This window comes from Lepus europaeus, chromosome 12 (assembly GCF_033115175.1).
Source record: "Lepus europaeus isolate LE1 chromosome 12, mLepTim1.pri, whole genome shotgun sequence".
NCBI classification, from domain to species: domain Eukaryota; kingdom Metazoa; phylum Chordata; class Mammalia; order Lagomorpha; family Leporidae; genus Lepus; species Lepus europaeus.
Window position 1 is genome coordinate 96,259,813 of NC_084838.1, and position 20,909 is coordinate 96,280,721.

A 20,909-nucleotide genomic window follows, 5' to 3' on the forward strand; every position below is an offset into this window, starting at 1 on the left:
ACAACATCAAGGACTGGGCCTGGGGCTAGAGCCAGGAGCTGGGAACTCATTCCAGGTTTCCCGGTGGGTGGCAGGGACCTACCTGGTGGAGCTATTGCCTGCTGCCTCCCAGGATGTGCATTGACAGGAAACTGGAATCAGGAGCTAGAGTTGAGAGTCAAACTCAGCCACTCCAATACGAATGTAGGAATATTAGTTGGTATCTTAACCACTCAGTCAAACGTCTACCCCAGAAGCTTAGATTATTGATTTGAGGCTTCTCTTTTTCTATCGTAAACAATTTATGTTCTAAATTTTCCTGTTTTCCTCTTATCTTTCTGTTACTGATTTGAGTTTATTTTCACTGTGGTTATACATATTTTCTATGAGTTTAATTCTTTTAATATTTTCTCATTTGTATTATATCCTAAGACATGGTTTTCTAGGTATATAAAACATGATGTAGTCTTTTGTTCTGGGTACACTTGAAAAGATTTATTCAGCTATTGTTAGTTGGAATATTTGATATACTTCAATTAGATCCTGTTGACTGGTGGTTATTACATTATTTTGTGTTTTTACTATCTAGCGCACCTTTCAACTACTGGGGGAAAGAAGTTGAAATCTCAACTTATAATTACAGATTTGTCTACTTCTTTTATCTCTGTTGGATTTCATTTTGTGAATTTTGAGTAGAGATTGTTATTTGGTACCTATACATTTGCAATTATATCTTCCTCATGAATTGACCGTTTTGGAAAGCTTAGAATGTTCTTTTTAATTCTGGTAATTTCCTTTACTTTAAAATCTACTTTAACTGATATTTATATAATTATTCCAGTTTTCATGGTTTAGTGTTTGCATGTTACATCTTTTCCATATTTTTTTTTTTTAATTATTATTATTTTTTTTTTTTGACAGGCAGAGTGGACAGTGAGAGAGAGAGACAGAGAGAAAGGTCTTCCTTTTGCCGTTGGTTCACCCTCCAATGGCCGCCGCGGTAGCGCGCTGCGGCCGGCGCACCGCGCTGTTCCGATGGCAGGAGCCAGGTGCTTCTCCTGGTCTCCCATGGGGTGCAGGACCCAAGGACTTGGGCCATCCTCCACTGCACTCCCTAGCCACAGCAGAGAGCTGGCCTGGAAGAGGGGCAACCGGGACAGGATCGGTGCCCCAACCGGGACTAGAACCCGGTGTGCCGGCGCCGCAAGGCGGAGGATTAGCCTGTTGAGCCACGGCGCCGGCCCATATATTTTTTTTTTACAGGCAGAGTTAGACAGTGAGAGAGAGAGACAGAGAGAAAGGTCTTCCTTTTTCCATTGGTTCATCCCCCAAGTGGTTGCTATGGCTGGTGCATTGCGGCCGGCGCACTGCACCGATCCGAAGCCAGGAGCCAGGTGCTTCCTCCTGGTCTCCCATGCTGGTGCAAGGCCCAAGGACCTGAACCATCCTCCACTGCACTCCCAGGCCACAGCAGAGAGCTGGACTGGAAAAGGAGCATTTTAATATACGTATATAATTATATTTCAAGTGAGTATTTGGTACATAGCAAATAATTTGGAACTTTTTTTGGCAATCCATTCTTTCAATCTCTGTACAATATGATTGTCTATTGGTATCAACATTTCACTACTTCAAAGAGAATGTAGAGGTTTTATAAGCTTTTAGATTCCTTAACCTATTCTATGTATAATACAGTTATACAGTATTACTATAGTATAATACTATTATACAGTATTACTTCCATGTAAGTTAAGATTCACGTCAAACAATGTTATAATTTTTGCTTTGAACCACTAAATATAGTTGAAAAACTCAAAATAAGAAGGATAGGGGCTGATGTTGTGGCATGGTGGTAAAGCCGGGGCCTGTGATTCCCATAAGGGTGCTGGTTTGAGTCTTGGCTGCTCCACTTCCCATCAAGCTCCCTGCTTATGGCCTGGGAAAGCAGTGGAAGATACTCAAGTCCTTGGGCCCCTGCACCCACATGGGAGACCAGAAGAAGCTGTTGGCTCCTGACTGCAGTGTGGCCCAGCTCTGGCCATTTCAGCCATTTGGGGAGTGAACTAGCAGATGTGAGATCTCTCTCTCTCTCTCTCTCTCTCTCTCTCTCTCATTCTTTCTCTGTCTCTTCTCCTTATAACTCTGCCTTTCAAATAAATGAATAAATGTTTAAAAAAAGATTTATTTTATTTACTTGAAAGACAGAGTTACAGAGAAAGAGAGAGGGAGAAACAGAGAAAACGTCCATAAAATATTTTTAAAAATGAATCTTTAAAAAAAAGAAAAAGAAAAGAAGGGTGCTATATTACTTTAACTGTATATTTACATTTTAATGCTATTTCTTCATTTCTGATATTCCAGTTTTCTTCTGTTGTTGTTTCCTTTTTGTCTGAAGGGCTTCTTTTATCCATATGTTAGGTAAGTCCGACTGGTGATAAACTCTCTTATTTTTGCTTCAACTGAGAATGTCTTTACTTCATCTTCGTTCATAGAGGATATTTTTGCCAAGTATTGAATTCTATCTAGGATGACATTTTTTGTTTGTGTACAATACAGAACATAGAATAAGAGAATGAGTAAAATGAGTAAAAATAAAAATGGCTTGCCGAGTTATTGGTGGGAACTAACGTTGGTTATTAGAAGATAAGCAGAGGGGCCGGCACCGTGGCTCACTTGGTTAATCCTCCGCCTGCAGAGCCAGCATCCCTTGTGGGCACTGGGTTCTAGTCCCGGTTGCTCCTCTTCCAGTCCAGCTCTCTGCTGTGGCCCGGGAAGGCAGTGGAGGATGGCCCAAGTGCTTGGACCCTGCACCTGCATGGGAGACCAGGAGAAGTACTTGACTCCTGGCTTCGGACCAGTGTAGCTCCGGCTGTAGTGGCCATTTGGGGGGTGAACCAACGGAAGGAAGACCTTTCTCTCTATCTCTCTCTTTCACTGTCTAACTCTGCCTGTCAAATAAATAAATAAAAAAAGAAGATAAGCAGATTCATTTGTTATCATTCAGAATAAAGCTATCATCCAGTATGTTTTTCTTATTTTCCTTTGAAAATTTCATAGGATAAATTCTTTTTATGCCTGAGAACAAATAAAATGTATATATTTCTAAAAAGAGTTGACTTCCATTAATCAGGGATTTTGAATTATCCTTTGATTCTTTTCCATTGAAACTGAGCACAATTAGAGATTATATTAATTTCTTTGGAAACATACTCCCATTTCATTTTAAAAGATGATTTCCAGGCCGGCGCCTTGGCTCAACAGGCTAATCCTCCGCCTTGCGGCACCGGCACACTGGGTTCTAGTCCCGGTTGGGGCGCCGGATTCTATCCCGGTTGCCCCTCTTCCAGGCCAGCTCTCTGCTATGGTCTGGGAAGGCAGTGGAGGATGGCCCAAGTACTTGGGCCCTGCACCCGCATGGGAGAGCAGGAGAAGCACCTGGCTCCTGCCATCAGATCAGCGAGATGCGCTGGCCGCAGCAGCCATTGGAGGGTGAACCAGCGGCAAAGGAGGACCTTTCTCTCTCTCTCTCTCTCACTATCCACTCTGCCTGTCAAAAAAAAAAAAAAAAAAAAAGAAAAGAAAAGAAAAAAAAAAGATGATTTCCATTATTTATTTTAATCTCTATTTATTATAAATGAAAACCATCAAGCTGAATTTTAAACCTATTTTTAACTGAACACTTGGGTTTTTTTTTTTTTTTTAAAGATTTATTTATTATTTACTTGAAAGGCAGAGTCTGAGAGAAAGGGGGAGAGAGAGAGAGAGACAGAGAGAGAGACAGAGAGAGTACACGCGAGCTTCAATCTGCTAGTTCACTCTGTTAAGTGGCCACAACAGCTGGGGCTGGACTAGGCTGAAGCCAGGACCCCGGCACTCCTTCCAGGTCTCCCGCATGACTGACAGGGGCCTAAGTACCTGAACCATCTTCTGCTGCTTTCCCCGGGGGTATCAGCAGGGAGCTAGAACAGATGGATCAGCCAGGACCAGAACCAGCCTTCTGTTAGGGTACGCCAGTGCCACAGGCAGTGACTTAACCTGCTGTGCCACACACTGCCATTTTTTTTTTTTTTTTAAGATTTAGTTATTCGAAATGGCAGAGTAACAACTCCATGTGAGTCTCCCACGTGGGTAGCAGGAGTCCAAGTACTTGAGCCATCTTCTGCTGCTTTCCCAAGTGCATTAGCAGGGAGCTGGATTGGAAGCGGAGCAGCTGGGACTTGAACCAGCGGTCATATGGGATGCTGGCATCAAAGGTCGCTGTTTAATCTGCTGGGCCACAATGCTGGCCCTCCACATCAAGTTTTTGATTGAAACAAAATTCACAAATGCAGCAGTAAGTGGGGCTGGTGCTTGCAACACTTGCATCTGCTGCCTGTGACACCTGCATCCCATATCAGAGTGGCCTGGTTCATTCCCCGGTGGTTGGAAGGTCTCTCTCCCAACTCTCTCTCCCTCTCTCTCTGTCACTCTGCCTCTCAAATAATTAAATAGATTTTTTTTCTCGGCCCACATTATTTTTTTTTAATTTTTATTTAATAAATATAAATTTCCAAAGTACAGCTTTTGGATTACAGTGGCTCCCCCCACCCCAATAACTTCCCTCCCACCCGCAACCCTCCCATCTCCCGCTCCCTCTCCCATTCCATTCACATCAAGATTCATTTTCAATTATCTTTTTTTTTTCTTTTTCTTTCTTTCTTTTCTTTTCTTTCTTTTTTTTTTTTTTTGACAGGCAGAATTAGACAGTGAGAGAGAGAGAAAGGTCTTCTTTTTTCCATTGGTTCACCCCCCAAGTGGCAGCTACAGCTGGGGCTGATCCGAAGCCAGGAGCCAGGTGCTTCCTCCTGGTCTCCCATGGGGGTGCAGGGCCCAAGGCCCTGGGCCATCCTCCACTGTACTCCCAGGCCACAGCAGAGAGCTGGCCTGGAAGAGGGGCAACCAGGACAGAATCTGGCGCCCCGACCAGGACTAGAACCCGGGGTATCGGCACCGCAGGTGGAGGATTAGCCTATTGAACTGCAGCGCCGGCCAATTTTCAATTATCTTTATATAAAGAAGATCAATTTAGTATATATTAAGTAAAGATTTCAACAGTTTGCACCCACACAGAAACACAAAGTGTAAAGTACTGTTTGAGTACTCGTTATAGCATTAATTCACAATGTACAACACATTAAGGACAGAGATCCTACATGAGGAGTAAGTGCACAGTGACTCCTGTTATTGACTTAACAATTGACACTCCTGTTTGTGGTGTCAGTTATCACCCTAGGCTCTTGTCATGAGTTGCCAAGGCTATGGAAGCCTTTTGAGTTCGCCAACTCCGATCTTAAATAAATAGATTTTGAATAAACAACTTTAGGGCTGGCATTGTGGTATAGCAACTTAAGTTGCTGCTTGTGATACCAGCATCCCAAATCTGAGCACAGGTTTTGATCTTGGCTGCTCCACTTCTGATCCAATTCCCTGTTCATTTGCCTGGGATATACCTGGACCCTTGTCACCCATGTGGGAGACCTGGATGGAGTTTCAGGTTCCTGGCTTTGGCCTGGCCCAGATCTGATTGTTGAGGCCATTTGGGATTTATTTACTTATTTATTTGAAAGGCAGAGTTTCAGAGAGGCAGAGGCAGAGGTAGAGAAAGACAGAGGTCTTCCATCTGCTGGTTCACTCCCCAGATGGCTGCAATGGCCAGAGCTGGGCCAATCCAAAGCCAGGAGTGAGGAGCTTCTTCTGGGTCTTCCCATGTGGGGGCAGGGGCCCAAGCACTTGGGTCATCTTCTACTGCTTTCCCAGGGCATAGCAGAGAGCTGGATCGGAAGTGGAGCAGCTGAGACTCAAACCAGTGGTCATATGGGATGCTGGCACTGCAGGTGGTGGCTTTACCTGCTCTACCACAGAGCAGGCCCCAATAAATAAATCTTAAAGAAAGATAAATAAAAGGAGAGGTCTGCTCTCTGTGACACCAGCTGGGCTCGTGGAGCCTGAACAAGGCAGACAGAAAGGGACAGAGCGGCCTGGCTTCTCAGAACTCAAATGACTACCAGGCTGCCTTTTGGTCTAGGGCTCCACACCAAGGAAGTGAAATCAAAGTCAAGCAGGATGCTAGCAAAGATGGCAGAAGGAGGAAGTTTGGACTGAGCTGGGAGGAGACAACAAGCAGACCATCTCCGAAAGCAAAGCCCCCATACTTTTGAGCCGTAGATTCAAACAATAGACAAGAAAGCTCTGTGAGGTTTGAAAGCTGTTTGTGAAGCCCATGTCTTTCTATAAGTTCCAAAAATAAATTTGACATAAAAAGTAAGCAATAGGGGAGGTCTCTGGTTCTGCCGAGATGGAGGAACTTCATCCTTCCTCTAATAACTGGAAAATCCCTAGAGATAAAACAGCAAGCACACATGGGAAGAATCAAAAGGCACCAAGGAAGAAGACGGGCTGCCCAGAGACCTCAGGACTTGATGAACTACAGCATGATAAGTTGCCCGAGTTTCCTTACGCCTCCAACCCAGACCTGCCAACAGGCACAGAAGAAAAAAAAAAGTCCCAAGAAAAGTCCGTTCTCCTTAGACAAAGACTTGGGAATGGATGGCCTACCAACAAAAAATCTTGGAGCCACACCAGTCTGTTCCTGCCAAGCACCAGCATAAAAGCTATACTACCCCCTCCCCCCCCCCCCCCCCCCCCAGCAGAAGCAAGCAGTGGCACTCTGATTCTCCAGCCAGGTACCAGCAGGGCTGAGTGTGGAGCTCACCTCCCATCACCTGACTGGCAGAAATAAGCAGGTGGCAATTATTTGGTTTCCTGCTAGGGTAGGGGTGGAGGAGTTGAGATTCCATCCCCTACCTGGAAGTAGGCAGTGCTCTGATTCCCTTCCCAAGGCAGTGTCAAGCCATGGGCAGAGTCTCCACCACCAGCCAGCAGCAATGCCACATGACAATGCAGTCCAAGGCAAGGCCAGTTGTAAGCCAGGCTTCACACCTTGCCTGCCTGACTTTAAGGTCCGGAGGGGGAGCTGACCTTCCACCTCCACTTGGCTGTCAACAAGCAGAATGGAGCAGAGTTAGTGATGTCCAGAGGGGAGCTGACCTTCCACTCCTGCCCATAGCAACAAAGAAGATGAGTCAGTCTTCCGCTTTTCCTCTCTCCCGCCTACCTTGGGGGAGAGAGCCAATCATGGAGCTGATCCTACAACCCCACTCAGAGGCAACAAGGTGGTGTGAGTCAATGTCCTACTTGGGCTGAGAAGGTGACTGCAGGGTGAGGAAGGGTTGAACTTTCCCCCCCACCCATCTGCAACAAGGCTGAGTGAGTCAGTGCCCCATTTATGTCAAGATGGTTTGGAGGAGTCCAACAGGAAGCTGAACAAACATTCCTACCTTGTGCTTGCATTATAACTGCTCAGAAAAACATAAATAGGATCCACAGTCTCATAGTACAATATGTAAGATATCTGGGATACAATAAAAAGATCACTTGCAACCAAAAAAAAAAAAAAAAAAAAAAAAAGACAATCCACAGACACTGACACCAAGATAAATCTGTGTCTCCTTCCAGGATTCTGATGGCGCACGTGCTGACTCCTTTGTTATTGTCTCACAGGTTCCCCAGACACCCTCATTTCTCTCTCCGGTGTTGCTCACAAGGGGTAAATTTGATTGGCTTATCTTCAGATTGACTGATTCTAGGCCCCAGTTTTGGGCGTGAACGAGTGAGTGGGAGGTCTCCCTTTCCCTCTGTCTTTCAAATAAAAAGGAAATAAATTTAAAATATAATAACCAAAATTAGAAACTTGCTGGATAAGCTTAATTGTACAGTGGACATGGTGAGGGATAGAAGCCATGAACCCGAGAACAGCTCAATCGCATTTATCCAATGTGAGCAACAGAGGAGAGGAAGAAAAATGACAACATCTCAGGAGCTGGCGAGACAGTGGCACAGGGTTCACATGTGTGTCATCAAAAGGAGACACAGAGAGGGAGCCTGAAAACGCATCTGAAAAAGTAATAGCCGAACGTCTCAAAGTTTGGAAAAGACATAACACTTCAGATTCAAGAAGCTGGGTACCTCTAAACATGATAAACCCAAAGAAACCTATGCAAAGTATATCATAATTGAAGTTATGAGACCGTGTTAGTTACGGCAGAACACCATATTCTTCTCTGAAATCCTCAGGCCAGAAGAAAATGGAAAAAAAAATGTTAAGCACTGAAAGAAAAAAAAGTGTCAACCCAGAATTCTGTGTCCAGTGAAAAGAATGAAGGGGACATCAGGACTTGTTACAGAAAGGAAAATTAAGAGAATGTTGTGTGAACAAGCCTACTACTCTTCAGATATGGCCAGTAGAGAATTGTATCTATAAATCACATTGAATGTGTGAAAGATGAGTTAAAAATTTTTTAAAAGAATCATTCTTGGCCGGTGCCGTGGCTCAATAGGCTAATCCTCCGCTTGCGGCGCCGGCACTCCAGGTTCTAGTCCCGGTCGGGGCACCGGATTCTATCCCGGTTGCCCCTCTTCCAGGCCAGCTCTCTGCTGTGGCCTGGGAGTGCAGTGGAGGATGGCCCAAGTGCTTGGGCCCTGCACCCCATGGGAGACCAGGAGGAAGCACCTGGCTCCTGGCTTCGGATCAGTGCGGTGCGCTGGCCACAGCGGCCATTGAGGAGTGAACCAACGGTAAAGGAAGACGTTTCTCTCTTTTTCTCTCTCACTATCCACTCTGTCTGTCAAAAAAAAAAAAAAAAAAAAAAAAAAAAGAATCATTCTTGGAGTCAGTGCTATGGCATAGCAGGTAAAGCTGCCACCTGCATCCCATATAGGTGCCGGTTCGAGTCCTGGCTGCTCCAGTTCCCATCCAGCTCTCTGCTATGGCCTGGGAAAGCAGCAGAAGATGGTCCAAGTCCTTGGGCCCCTGCATGCACATGGAAGACCCAGAAGAAGCTTCTGGCTCCTGGCTTGGGATCGGCACAGCTCTGGCCGTTGCAGCCAATTGGGGAGTGAACCAGAAGATGGAAGACCTCTCTCTCTCTCTCTCTCTGCCTCTCCTCTCTCTGTTAAAAAAAAAAAAAAAAAGAATGATAGCCAATAGAAGTTCTCTAACAGAAAGGTTTGTTTTGGAGAACATCAGAATGGGTAAAAATAGGGAGAAATATGAAAAGCTATCCAAACTCCCATGAATTTCTAAATCATATTTTAGTTTTAAAGCAAAAGTTATGCTCTAACTTGGTGTCTACCGTAAAAGAAGGAAATATGACAAAAATTACATTTTAAAATGGAGAGGCTGGCACTATGGTATAGTGGGCTAAGCCTCCACCTGCAGCACTGGCATTCCATTTGGACACCTGTTCGTGTCTTGGCTACTCCTCTTCTGATTCAGCTCTCTGCTAATGCGCCTGGGAAAGCAATAGGAGATGGCCCAAGTGCTTGGGCCCCTGCACCCGCGTGGGAAATCAGGAAGAAGCTCCTGGCTACTGACTTTGGGTTGCCTCACTCTGGTGGCTGTTGTGGCCATTTGGGGACTGAACCAGCAGATGGAAGAACTTTCTCTCTGTGTCTCCCTCTTTCTGTAACTGTGCCTCTCAAATAAGTAAATAAATAAAATCTTTTTTTTTTTTTTAAAACCCTTACTTAGCTAAATGGAAGTAAGGTTTCTAAACTTGACCAGAATTGGTTAAACAATTATTAGTAGATTATGATCTTTTATATGCATATTATAATACTTAGAGTGACCACTAAGAAAATTATACAAAGCTATATTTGGCCATTTCTTGCTTTGATGACGTGGGTATATTCTGAGAACTGTCATAGGGCAGTTTCGTCATTGTGTGAACATCATAGAACTGCTCACATAAACCTAGAAGGTATAGACTACTACTCCTAGGCTACACAGTGTGTGTCAATATTTATATCTTTATATACATGTATACAGGCATACATGGTATAGCCTGTCACTCCTAGGGCTATGATGAGCAAAGCAACACAAGATTAAATCAAGCACAAGAGAAATTTATGCAATCAAGAGACTCAGGAAACTTGAGATGTATGAGTCTGCTGCCAGCATAACACGGCATACTGTTTTTCAGCAAACTTTAAACAACTTTTAGATATTTGTTTATTTGAAAGGTGTGAGTGTTGGGGGAAGAGAGAGACAAAGATATTGAGAGAGAGAGAGAGAGAGATCTTCTATCTGCTTGTTTACTGCCCAAATGTCCACAACAGCCAGGACTAGGCCAGGCCAAAGTTAAGAGCCTTGAACTCAATCCAGGTCTTCCAGATGGGTAGTAGGGACCCAAGTATCTGCCGCCTCCCAGGGTGTACATTAACAGGAAGCTGGAATTGGGAGCACAGCCAGGACATGAACCCAGGCACTGATATGGGATGCGGGCTTTCCAAGTGGTGTCTTTTTTTTTTTTTTTTGGACAGGCAGAGTGGACAGTGAGAGAGAGAGAGAGAGAAAGGTCTTCCTTTGCCATTGGTTCACCCTCCAATGGCTGCCATGGCCGGCGCACCGCGCTGATCCGAAGCCAGGAGCCAGGTGCTTCTCCTCGTCTCCCATGCGGGTGCAGGGCCCAAGCACTTGGGCCATCCTCCACTGCACTCCCTGGCCACAGCAGAGAGCTGGCCTGGAAGAGGGGCAACCGGGACAGAATCCGGCGCCCCGACCGGGACTAGAACCTGGTGTGCTGGCACCGCAAGGCAGAGGATTAGCCTATTGAGCCACGACGCCAGCTCCAAGTGGTGTCTTAACTTAAGCATCAAACACCTGCCCCAGTAAGCTTTTCTAAGTAGAAGCAAACTCAAATAATGATAAAAAGTAAATATACTAAATCCAATCGCTTCTTGGTCTTTTGGCTAAAATCAAGTGCAGTGCTTGTTCTTATTAGTAAATACAAAAGCCAGTAACATACTTATTTATTATCATTATGAAGTATTAAGTACTGGGACTGGGGTTGTTATGCAGCAGGTTAAGCCACTGCCTGAGATGCCAGCATCCTGTATGGGCACCATTCTGAGTCCTGGCTGTTCCACTTCTGATCCAGCTCCCTCTTAATGTGTTTAGGGGCGAAGGAATATGGCCCAAGTGCTTGGGCCCCTGCCACTCGCTTGGGAGTTCCAGGCTCCTGGCTTTGGTCTGGCCCCACCCCAGCCATTGCAGGCATTTGGGGAGTGAACCAGCAGATGGAGGATCTCTCTTTCTCTCTGTTTGTCCCTCCCTTTCTATAACTCTGCCTGTCAAATGAATGAATGAATATTTTAAAGAGAGTATTACGTATTGTACATAATTGCATGTGCTATAGTTTTACACAACTGCCAACACAGCAGGTTTGTTTGCACCAGCATCTACAACCAACATATGAGTAATGTGCTATGATGTTATGATGGTGATGATGTCACTAGTGTATAAAGGAATATTTCCGCTCCTTTATAATCTTACAGGACCACCTTCATATACACAGTCCATTGTTGACTGACATGTTATGTGGCACATAGATGTACTCCAAAGCTCTATCAATAAATCAAGGTAGAATCTTAATAACTGTTCAGATAATCCAGAGAGGTTAAATAAGAGAAATAAGAACAAAAACAATAGAAAACAAACAGCAAATAATAAAGTGGCAGACTTCAGCCCGAACACGTCGGAATTAACTTGAATCATGCTAATTAAAAGACCGAGATTGGCAATCATGATCCAAAAAGATGCTGTCTATAAGAAACTCACTTGAAATATGATACAGAGGTGGGTTGGGAATAAAAGGGTTAAAAAAGGATGTTAAGCATTAAGCTACATAAAAGCAGGAGTGGTCATGTTAATACCAAGTGGATTTCAGAGCAAAGAACTACTGGAGATGAAGAGGGACACTACGTAATGCTAAAATGATCAGTGCCCTAGGAAGACATTTGTCCTAAATGCACCCATCCCAACAACAAGCAAAAACCCTTAGACCTGAAAGGAGAAAACAAACAAATCTACAATCATAGCTGGGACTTTTTTGTTATTTGTTAAGGGTACTATTAAACCATTTCTCCTTTATCCCATATTTAGGTCATTTTTGAGTACATATACATATGTTTTTAAATAAAATTTAACACATTTGTGACTCATCTCAACATAGAGCTTTACATTTACACAAAATAAATTGCGTTCTATGAGTTTTAGTCTTTTGAGGGTTTGAGAATTCCTCACATTCTGTCTCTTTTTCAGTCTTGGTTCTTCGGTATTCTATCATGGGTATGTGCTGTTCTTGCCTCATGGTCAAGGTGTCCTGGTTTTTTGTGGAACCATGGTTGTTCAAATAGCAAGCACATGGCGTAGCTCAGTGACCACCTGCTACGTCCCAAGGAAGGTGCCAGGCCCAGGAAGGGCCAGGCAACCACTTTCCTCCAAGGAGAAAAAGAGAGAGGCTGGCTGAGAGTGTTTCCAACATGGAAGAAAGCAGATCTAAGGGCTGGGATGTGTTGGGGTTCTGTGAGGCCTGAGTCCAGCCACGCCTGCAGGCTTTAAGCCCTTCCTCTTGCATAAGCCAGTTTAAAATTGATTTCTGTCACTTGCAGCCAAAAGACTTACTTAACAGATCATCCCTCCAATTCTGTCTGCAGCTTCGACAATGATTTTTCTTGCAGGAGGGGTGAGTGGTGACAAGGGGCCAGGAGACTAGTTTCGGAGCTGTATTTCCCTGGCGAATATAGTTTCTATTTAAATGCCTTGTGTGTCTGGGGTGGCTTAGTGGGAAAGATGGGTGTGTGTGCGTGCGTGCGTGCAAAGTTCCCTCAAGCCTCCTGCAATGCCAAACGGCTAATACATATGACGGAGGGAGTCAAGGACAGCCTGATTATTTGCCATCAGAGGCCAAGTGCAAATTGACAGTAATTAACAGTATTTTATTGAGTCATGCCTTGGCCTTCTTTTATCCTGGTCATACTAGAACAATGATGCATTATTCCACCTTCAGACAATAAAATTCTGATCCATGTGAAACATAAGCAAACCTTGAAAATACTCTGCCAGGTAAAAAGCAGACTCCAAAGGACACGTGTTACGTGATTCCTCTCACCAGAGCGCCTAGAACAGGCAGGAAGCCAGGTAGAGGTTACCAGGGTCCTGGGGGAGAGGAGAATGGGAAGTTACTATTCAGTGAGGACAGAGTTTTTCTTTTGCATGATTAAAAAAAGTTTGAAGTATGGATAAATACGCTAGTCAACATTCAGAATGTGTCTAATGCCACTGAATTGTGCAGGGTGCTTCAACAACGTCACGGGAAAATGAGAAAAAAAGGTAAGTTTATTCTCTGAATGGAGGAGAGAACTTCCACTTTGACTATGACCTTGTCTAAATATGATCAGAGTCAGCGAACTCAAAAGGCCTCCATAGCCTTGGCAACTCATGACAAGAGCCTAGGCGCCATAAACAAGAGTGTCAATTTGTTAAGTCAACAACAGGAGTCACTGTGCACTTACTCCTCATGTAGGATCTCTGTCCTTAATGTGTTGTGCAATGTGAATTAATGCTATAACGAGTACTCAAACAGTATTTTACACTTTATGTTCTGTGTGGGTGCAAACTGTTGAAATCTTTACTTAATATATACTAAATTGATCTTCTTAATATACTAAATTGATCTACTTAATATATACTAAATTGATCTATCTTAAAGAGAATTGAAAATGAATCTTGATGTGAATGGAAGGGGAGAGGGAGCGGGAGAGGGGAGGGTTGCTGGTGGGAGGAAAGTTATGGGGGGGGAAAGCCATTGTAATCCATAAGCTGTACTTTGGAAATTTATATTCATTAAATAAAAAGTTAAAAAAAAGGTAAATTTATTTTGCTGCAAGATTTGTTGAAGTCCAGGCATACAAGGGGTCTTCAAAAAGTACATAAAAATGTACATTAAGAGAAAACTGTGCATGGACTTCAAGTTTCTTACACCAAAATAAACTCTCTTTTAATTTTATTTTCCATTAATTTTTGAAGTACTTTCGAGTGTTTAAAATGATAAATTTTATATTATGTATTTCTTACTATAGCAAACAAAACGTTTTGCAAATACCAGTTCTTCCTCTTAAATAGTTTAGCATGCATATCAATAGTCATTCAGTTTCAAAATGTGCACATAATGAAATGCACAAACCTTAGGTGGACGTTCTTTGAGTCTGACAAATGCATACTCCTGTGTAACTCAGATTCTTATAAGGTCATGCGACGTTATCGTCACCCGCAAAGTTCCCTCATGGCCTTTCCCTGTGAAACGACAATACTCTGCCATGATTTCTGGGAGCAGAATTAAGAGCCCCAGGTGCAGGCGGTGCCCTTTGCTCCCAACTGTGTCAGACACAACCCCCCCATCCCTCGCCCTGAGTGTTGGTGCCAAGACATCCGCTGCTGCTCCTGACTATGGAGGAAGAGGAGAGGGGGCAGCAAGCAGGGACAGCGCACCTCTGTCCATATCTCCATGTCCTGCCCCGTTGTTGGGTGTGGCAGGTGTGTGTGTGTTGGGGGAGGGGCTGCTGGTGGTGGATGAGAGCTAAAGGTCAGGAATGTTCTGGAATTCTGGCCTGGGCCGGGGGCGTTCTCACTGATGTAGCCTGATTAGAGCCTTGTCCTGTGGGGGGTTTCCCTGAGGTCATCTCCCCTTTGACTCTTAGTGAAGCCCTCCCTGTCTCCCCTGGCTGGGAACCCTCAGCCCACCCTGCTCAGAGAGGCTCTGTGTAGCTGAGAATTGCACAGGCGACGCTGGGGTCAGCTGCTGGTGGAGGCTCCTGTGTCTGTGCCCTGGGAGGGAACGGCCGGGCAGGCTCAGTGCGAGTCCCAGGACAGGCACCCCCAACCGGAGATGCCTCTTAGTCAAGTTACCCAAGGACCCTCTGTGTTTCTCTGTTTACCAGTTGATTTTTTTCTTTTTCTAATTTGAGGACCAGAGAGAGCTCCCATCCAGGGGTTCAACTCACACCCAAAACAGGCAGGCTGGGCTGAAGCCAGGAGCCAGGAACTTAATCCACATGTGTGGCAAGGAGCCAAGTACTTGAGTCATCACTACTGCCTCTCGGGGTCTACTTTAGTGGAAGCCAGAAGTAGGAGTCAGAGCCAGGAATTATGTCCAGGCACTCAGATGTGGGCTATGTATCTCAACTGGTGCCTTAACTGCTTGACCAGATGTCTACCTTCTAAGTTTTTTTTTAAAGATTTAGTTTTATTTATTTCAAAGGCACAATTACAGAGAGGCAGAGACCGAGAGAGAGAGAGAGAGAGAGAGAGAGAGAGATCTTCCATCTGTTGGTTCACTCCCTAGATAGCTGCAAGGGCAGGAGCTGCACCAATCCGAAGCCAGGAGCCAGGAGCTTCTTCCGGGTCTCCCACGTGGGTGCAGGGGCCCAAGCACTTGGGCCATCTTTTACTGCTTTCCCAGGCCACAGCAGAGAGCTAGATGGGAAATGGAGCAGCTGGGACTCGAACCAGTGCCCATATGGATGCTGGCACTGCAGGTGGTGGCTTTACCTGCTACGCCACAGCACTGGCCCCAACCCTCTAAGTTTTTTTCTTAAACTGTATACTTCTGAATATATTATCTCATGAGAAAATATTTGTATATATTTTTTAATTAAAATGATGCAACATAGAGATAAAGTGACTCCTACCTGCAGAAGCATATATAATGTTTATATACTTTGTGAACATTTAAAAATGCATGGACAAGAATGTGCACATTCTATTTTTTCTTAAACATTTATTTCCTTGAAAGGCAGAGTCACAGAGAGGGAGAGACAGAGAGTGTGATCTTCTATCCACTGGTTCACTCCCCAAATGGCTGCAATGGCTGGAGCTGGGCCCATCTGAAGCCAGGAGCCAGAAGCATCTTCTCACATGGGTGCAGGGGTCCAAATACTTGGGCCATCTTCTGCTGCTTTTCCAAGTGCATTAGCAGGGAACTGGATCAGAACTGGAACAGCCAGGACTCCAACTGGCACCCATATGGGATGCTGGTGTCATAAGTGGTGGCTTTAACTGCTACGCCACAGCACCGGCCCCCTGTTTATCCTTAAATGGCTCTAAATTGTTCATATTGCTCTGTTACCTTTCTTTCACTAGAATATCATATTTCATAGGAGAGAGTAAGTATTTTTCTTTCAAAGTATTATCAATTGAGAAAATTACTCTAATAATTCCCTCAGAGTGCTCTCTCTCTCTGTGTTTCTCAGGTTTATTATTTTCAAAGTTATGTGGATTAATTCCAATTTGCCAAGTAAAGCTTTGATTATAATATGACATAGTTGGGGTGGATGTTGTGGCCCAGCAAGTCCCAGACACTCTGCTTCTGATCCAACTTCCTGCTAATGCTTCCTGGAGACAGCAGATGATGGTCCAAGTACTTGGGCACTGGCCACTCATATGGGAGACCCAGATGGAGCTCTGGGCTCCAGGCTTTGGCCTGGACCAGCCCTGGCTGTTGCAAGCAATTGAGGAATAAACCAGGAAATGAAAGATTTCTCTCTCTGTCACTCTGCCTTTCAAATAAGTAAAAATAAACATTAAGCAAATGGCACAGGTGACCAAGCAAAACAACTTATGAACTCAGCGACTTCTGGACATTTATCCTCACCCCAGGACAAACGCTGTTTTGAAAAGCACGTAAAGCAACATGCTCAGACACACTGAGATTTTTCTTTACTGGGGGATGGGCAGAAAGTAAACCTTAAACTCTCAAAAGTAGCAAATCTAAACTCACAGTGACAAAATAGAGAACCTAAAACCCTAACCCCAAGTTTTGCTGGAGTCTGGTGTCAAGTTATGTAACATGATGCACTTTGTAATCTCCCATGTATGCAAGGTATTATCTTATTTTTAATTATTATATTGGGAAGTAGCTCTAGATGGGAAAAATAAACTCTGGATCATGAAATGCGTGGTGAGTAGGTGGCCTCAGTCCTGAAACCTGAATCCTGAAGATGCTTCCTATTAAAAATCATAGGATGGGGAGAGCTACAACCTATAAAAGGCATTTAAAAAAAAAAACACCTCATCCAGAATGTATTAATTAGCCAACGGCAAACACTTACTGTGGCTGTCTTGAAAGTTTAGAAAAATAAAAAGAGTCAACAGGTGTTGTGGCACAGTGGATTAAGCCACTTTTGATACCAGCATCCCACAGTGGGACTGGTTTGAGTCCCATCTGCTCTGCTTCCAGTCCAACACCCTGCTAGTTTGCCTGGGAAAGCAGTGGAAGATGACCCAAGTACTTGGGCCCCTGTCACCCACATGAGAGACCCAGATGGAGTTCCAGGCTCCTGGTTTTGGCCTGGCCCGTCCTTGACATTTGGGAAGTGAACCAACAGATGGAAAATTTCTCTCTCTGTTTGTCTCTCTCCTTTCACATAAGTAAAATTAACCTTTAAAAAATTTTTTTTAAGTGTGACGTGTTGTGGATGTAAGGTGGAGATGATGGCAGGAGAAGGAGGAGCAGGTGGACAGGTAGGGGAGGAAAAGGGGGTAGGAATACATCAAGGAGAACGTCCCTGTGTTGGTAAATTTTGTGTCAACCTGGCTAGGCTATGGTTATGCCAGACACAAGTTTAGATGTGACTGTGAAAGTGACTGACATCTAAAATCACTGGACTTCGAGTAAAGCAGATTAATCTGTGTAATGTGAGTAGGCCTCACCGATCAATCCTAAGAGTGAGAACAGATTTCTTGAATTCTGGCTCCAGAATGTAACACAGAAACACTGCCTGAGTTGCCAGACCACAAATTCTGGACTTGCCACCACGGTCCTGTGAGTCAGTTCCTCAGAACACAGACTGTGTGGCTGTGACTGATGGTGGCTTTGGAAGGAGCTCTACACTGTGTTTTCTGGATGGTTCTTGGGTTATTGGTGGTGATACTCTAATCTGATTAAATGTAAAGACAATAATTCCCTTTCCAGTGGCAAAAGTGGTGTCGCTAGTCCTTGGTGTGTGTGGCAATAGAGATATGCAGACTATCACACTGGATACTCCGAATCAAACACTAATGGGCATGTATGTGATACATTAAACATTTCTGTCAAAGTAACCAGTGTGAGATAGTCTGATTGCTTGTAAATGCACTGGACAAAACAGGCATTGAAAGGATGAACTCAGGGCTTCAAATTCCCAGCTCATTTTGAGATTCGATGACTGTTTACTGCCCTTGTCTCTATGTTGAGTAACAGTGTTTTGTTCTTTTTTTAAGATTTATATATTTTTATTTGAAAGAGTTATAGAGAGGAGAGGCAGAGGCAGAGGTTTTCCATCTGATGGTTCACTCCCCAATTGGTCACAACGGCCAGACCTATGCTGACCTGAAGCCAGGAGCCAGGAGCATCCTGGGACTCGAATATGGGATGCCAGCACTGCAGGTGGCGACTTAACCTGCTACACCACGGCGTTTATTTGAAAGAGTTACACACAGAGAGAAGGAGAGGCAGAGAGAGAGAGAGAGAGAGAGAGAGGTCTTCCATCTGCTGGTTCACTTCCCAATTGGCCGCTACGGCCGGAGCTCTGTTGATCCAAACCCAGGGGCTTCTTCCAGATCTCCCACGCAGGAACAGGGGCCCAAGGACTTGGGCCATCTTCCACTGCTTTCCCAGGCCATAGCAGAGAGCTGAATCGGAAGTGGAGCAGCCGGGACTCGAACCTGCACCCATATGGGATGCCGGCAGTACAGGTGGTGGCTTTATCTGCTATGCCACAGCGCCGGCCCCTTGTTCTTCTATTTGTTGAATTCTTTATTTAGTGGAGGGTTAACCCTATGATTATAGGATAAACTGAAAGTATGTCATTGTAAAACTTAAAGAATGAGGAAGGAAGGTGAAGGAGGGTGGGAGCATGCTGGGAGGGAGGGCAGTGGGAAGTGTCACTATGCTCCTAAATCTGAATATGTGAAATACATGAAATTTGTTCACCTTACATAAATTTTGAAAAATTAAAAAAAAAATTTCCCAGCTCAAGGGCCACAAAAATAATCTGAAAATTCCCAATGGGCTCTGAAAAAAACCCTCATCACCTGTAGCCACAGAGCTAAGGCTTCAGACAACCAGACTCAAAGTCCTCTGCTGTGAGTAGATGAATTACAAGGCACACTGAGTTCATTTGCAGTCTCGTGGGCTGTTAGAGTGATTGGGAAGGACAGAGGTCTGAAATCTGGAAGGAAGATACGTGGGCACATGCTGACGAAGCTGGGTGCACTGACCTTGTAAGTTCTGTTGTTTCCTCCACCAGGAGGAAGCCCTTCCCACCTCCATCTATTTTGCCTGCAGAATCTAAAATGGCATCCCCCTGATGTGGTTGTCCTGCAAGACACTGCTAATTTTCCTTAGAATTCACACTCACCAACTCCTTTTGCTTCTAGAGCTATAGCTAGACTCAGGTCCCAGCAGGTGCTGAAAGGTGAGGTAGAAAGTGTAACCCAAGAAGTGAATTATATTTCCCAAGAACTGCCTGGGCTTTCCAATTGGTACAGATTTAAGTCTGTATTAAGAATGGATGTTATGGGTGTTAAGATAATGGTGGAGGGGCCGACGCCGTGGCTCACTTGGTTAATCCTCCGCCTGCGGTGCCGGCATCCCATATGGATGCTGGGTTCTAGTCCTGGTTGCCCCTCTTCCAGTCCAGCTCTCTGCTGTGGTCTGGGAGGGCAGTGGAGGATGGCCCAAGTGCTTGGGCCCCTGCACCCACGTGGGAGACCAGGAGGAAGCACCTGGCTCCTGGCTTCGGATCAGCGCAGTGCTGGCCGTGGCGGCCATGTGGGGAGTGAACCAATGGAGGGAAGACCTTTCTCTCTGTCTCTCTCTCACTGTCTGTAACTCTGTCAAATAATAATAATAATAATAAAAGATAATGGTGGAAGGAACATAAAGCTGGATCAGAATAAATTCATTGATAAGGGCCTGTTAGGCAGGGAGCTGATGCAACCTTGTAGCTCAAGGATTTAGGTTGGTGCTGAGGCATGGGCCCCAAAGTAGCCTACTCTCAAAAAGTTGAGATGCCGAGGCTACCTTTGGCATATGAGAGAAGACAATATCCCAGGTCTGTGGGAAACTGAAATGTTGGAGTGGATTAGTCAGGTAAGATCTGCTCACTCATCCCAGGTGGGTACAGCAACCATGACTTGGCTTGACCACGCTTCACTCAGGCTCCTGAATCTTACGCAAGACCATCCGTGCATTTCCTTGTAAATGTTGAAACCTATGCATAATTTTTCATAATATGCATTTCCTATACTTTTAAAAGTATCCTTGTATTTGTTAGAAGGGAAGAAATAAATTCTACAAAAATGCAGGTGCCTTCCACCTCAGTGAAGTTTCTAGCAGTCTAGTGATATGGGGCACATTGAAAAGTCCCTTTTAAGGTGAAGGATGAATTGTTGCATCTGGCCCCTCATAAGACCCACCCTTGGGACTTCTTTGGATTTTGGAGACAACATATCTCTCATTTGAGTGACAGTTTTTGGTAGGGTCCAGACAAGAAAAGGCTCTGCATTGGGTCAGGCTTCTGCACAGAGTCCCTCTGCCACATGGGCCGTATGATCCAGCAGATCCCAGGGGTGCAAAGGGTCAGCAGCATTCCGATGCGGTTTGGAGCCACTGGAAGGCCTCCACAGGCAAATCAGTGCAGACCGTTGGGATTCTGGAACATACCATCCTCTGCAGAGGACTACTTTCTTTTGGAGAAATAGCTGTTTGTTCTTGGGCCTTAGTAGAGGCTGAACTGCTTACTCGTGGGCTACCTGGCTACCCTGCAGCCTGAACTGCCTATCATGAACTAGATGTTGTCTGACCCACTGAACCATAAAGTTGGGCTTGCACACCAAATGCAGGTTGGAAGTTAAGTGTTTGGTGCAGCGGCTAAGACATTGCTTGGGATGCCCACATTCCATATTGGAGTCCTGGGTTTGAGTCTAGGCTCCTCTCCTGATTCCAGGTTCC